The sequence below is a fragment of the Ursus maritimus genome, unplaced genomic scaffold (assembly GCF_017311325.1).
Source record: "Ursus maritimus isolate PB19 unplaced genomic scaffold, ASM1731132v1 scaffold_13, whole genome shotgun sequence".
Lineage (NCBI taxonomy): Eukaryota > Metazoa > Chordata > Mammalia > Carnivora > Ursidae > Ursus > Ursus maritimus.
The window spans coordinates 61,036,146-61,038,384 of NW_024423675.1; positions in this window are offsets into that span (position 1 = coordinate 61,036,146).

Genomic DNA, 2,239 nt, shown 5'->3' on the forward strand with positions numbered 1-2,239 from the left:
ACCGCTTCCTTCCTGTGCAGATAAGGAAACCGCCTAAGGCTAAATTCAATTCATTACTTCATTTAATACCTGTTGGCTGTTAGGATTACGGATTCACCTGGACCTCAGGGAGATGCCACGTCTCAGGCATAGAGGGCCACGGTCCACTGCAGGGGCGGCAAGCAGCTGGATACTGTCAAGAGCAAGATGGAGTCACTCATGTCAGGTGGGGTCCTGTGTCAAGCAGTGGCGCAGGCAGCAAAGGACTGCAGCTCCCAGATATCACGGGGACCAGCGCCAGCTGACGGCGCCCCAGAACCGGTAACGGGCAGAAGCAGAGGAGGTCTGCGGCCCAAGACTGAGTCGATCCCTTTAAAAAGGGAGGGATATTGTAGCTGTCAGACTCTTCAGACACTGACCAGTCTAAAAAGGGAGCGGCCCCAGAAGCCTCTGCCCGATGGATCTCGAACAGAACTGAGATCCTTCGTGGCTTGAACATAATACACAGTAAGTGCCGAGAGCTGACCCGGACCGGACAGGGGCCTCATCTCAACGACGCACCCGCAGACCCACTGCGAGTCTGGTTCGTTAACTTCCTGCCCTCTGTGTTACCTTATTTCTCTTTTTTAAAGATTTTATTTATTTATTTGAGAGACAGAGCAAAAGCAAAGGGAGCGTAGAGGGAGAAGCAGACTCCCCGCTGAGCAGGGAGCCCCATTCCGGTCTCGATCCTGGGACCCCGGGATCATGACCTGAGCTGAAGGCAGCTGCTTCACCGACCGAGCCACCCGGCGCCCCGCCCCGGTGCTATCTCGTCTGATGTGGGACGGACATTGTCGTCTGCTTTGGGCACCGTGTAAGAAGCCACATTGATCACATGGTGACATGTTGCGTTGGGAATCCTGAGCCTGCCGGACGGCTGTCCCCTTGCCATGTGGCCGAATGAAGGCCCGGCTCGTGGGTGCGCTGACACGCAGGACTGACAGGCGTGCGGCCGGAGCGATGACAGGGCCTTGCTTCTGAGGAACGGGCGCCAGGACGGGACGGGCTTTGCGCTGCCAGCGGCTCGCTCTGCCCCCCGAGAGGACGGTGGCGTTTGTGGGCCCCGTCTGGCGCTCCTGGCGATGCCTTCGCGCTCTGGCCAACGACCCTCGCACCGTTTCCAGTCCTGCGTGACTTCCGGAACCGTCTGGGTCCCGAGTTCGGGTGGCTGTGTCACCATCCTCCTGATTTCCTCCCAGGAGTGCCGGAGAATCTTCTCGCTCTGCCCTTCCCATCCTGGCGCCTGGGCCCCTGAACACGGATCTCAGGCTCCTCAACTCAGCCAGACCACAAAACTCAGTTCGGTTTCCCCCTCCCCGTTCTGGGCCTGGCATCTGCTTGCAGCCAGTACTTTGGGGCCGACATGGGGCTCACCCCGCTTGCTTCTCCTCTCTCAGGGATCGAAGTCCTGCGCTGCCTGGGGTCGAATGGCTGAAGCCACTTTTCATAGATTCTGTCCATTTTTCTCTTCATTTAAGGAGGGGTAACTGGCCTCTAGTCCTCCATCGTTGCTAAACGTGGAAAACGTACTATTGTTTTTAAACTCTAAGGCCAGGGTAGCTTTCCCGCTCCCAGAGAGTGCTCGGCACGCACATCCGTCCCAATCTACTGTACTGTGAAGCGGGTTCCAGAAGTCCCCGTGAAAACACAAGCAGAAGGTTGAACAAAAATCAAAATGGCTGCACGGATGCTTCGGCAGGGCTCCGTTTTCCGCTGAGTAAGCTTTCTTTCCTTGCTCTCTTCTGCAGACCTCCCCTCCTTCCTTCTTAGCCTTTTGTTTCAGGAACCCAGGACGTCCCCTCCTCCCCGCAAGCATGGGAGCCTGGCAGCAAGCACACACTGCCTGTCGGAATTTCCCTGTAAGCCCCCAGCCCGTTGGCCGGCAAGGCAACAAAGCCAGCGTTCCTCTTTCTCCCAGGCTCTGTCTTCGCCTTCTAGTTCGTCTGCGAAGCCCGGAGGCGGATTTTGGGCAACACCTGCAGAGGCAGTACGTGGTTTGCTGCGTCGTGGCTCTCGCCTTCCTCTGGGCCCACGGTGCGCCCTGCTTCCCCAGGTGTCACTGTGTGCCTTGCTCTGGCCAAAGAGCGATGTTGCACTTGCACGGGGACGCACGGGATTGTGGGTGCGCATCTCTCCGGCTCTTCTCCGCGGCCCACGGTGACAAGGGGAGGAGGTGCTGAAGGGTTCAAGCAGCTTAGAACACAGAGCCAACACACAG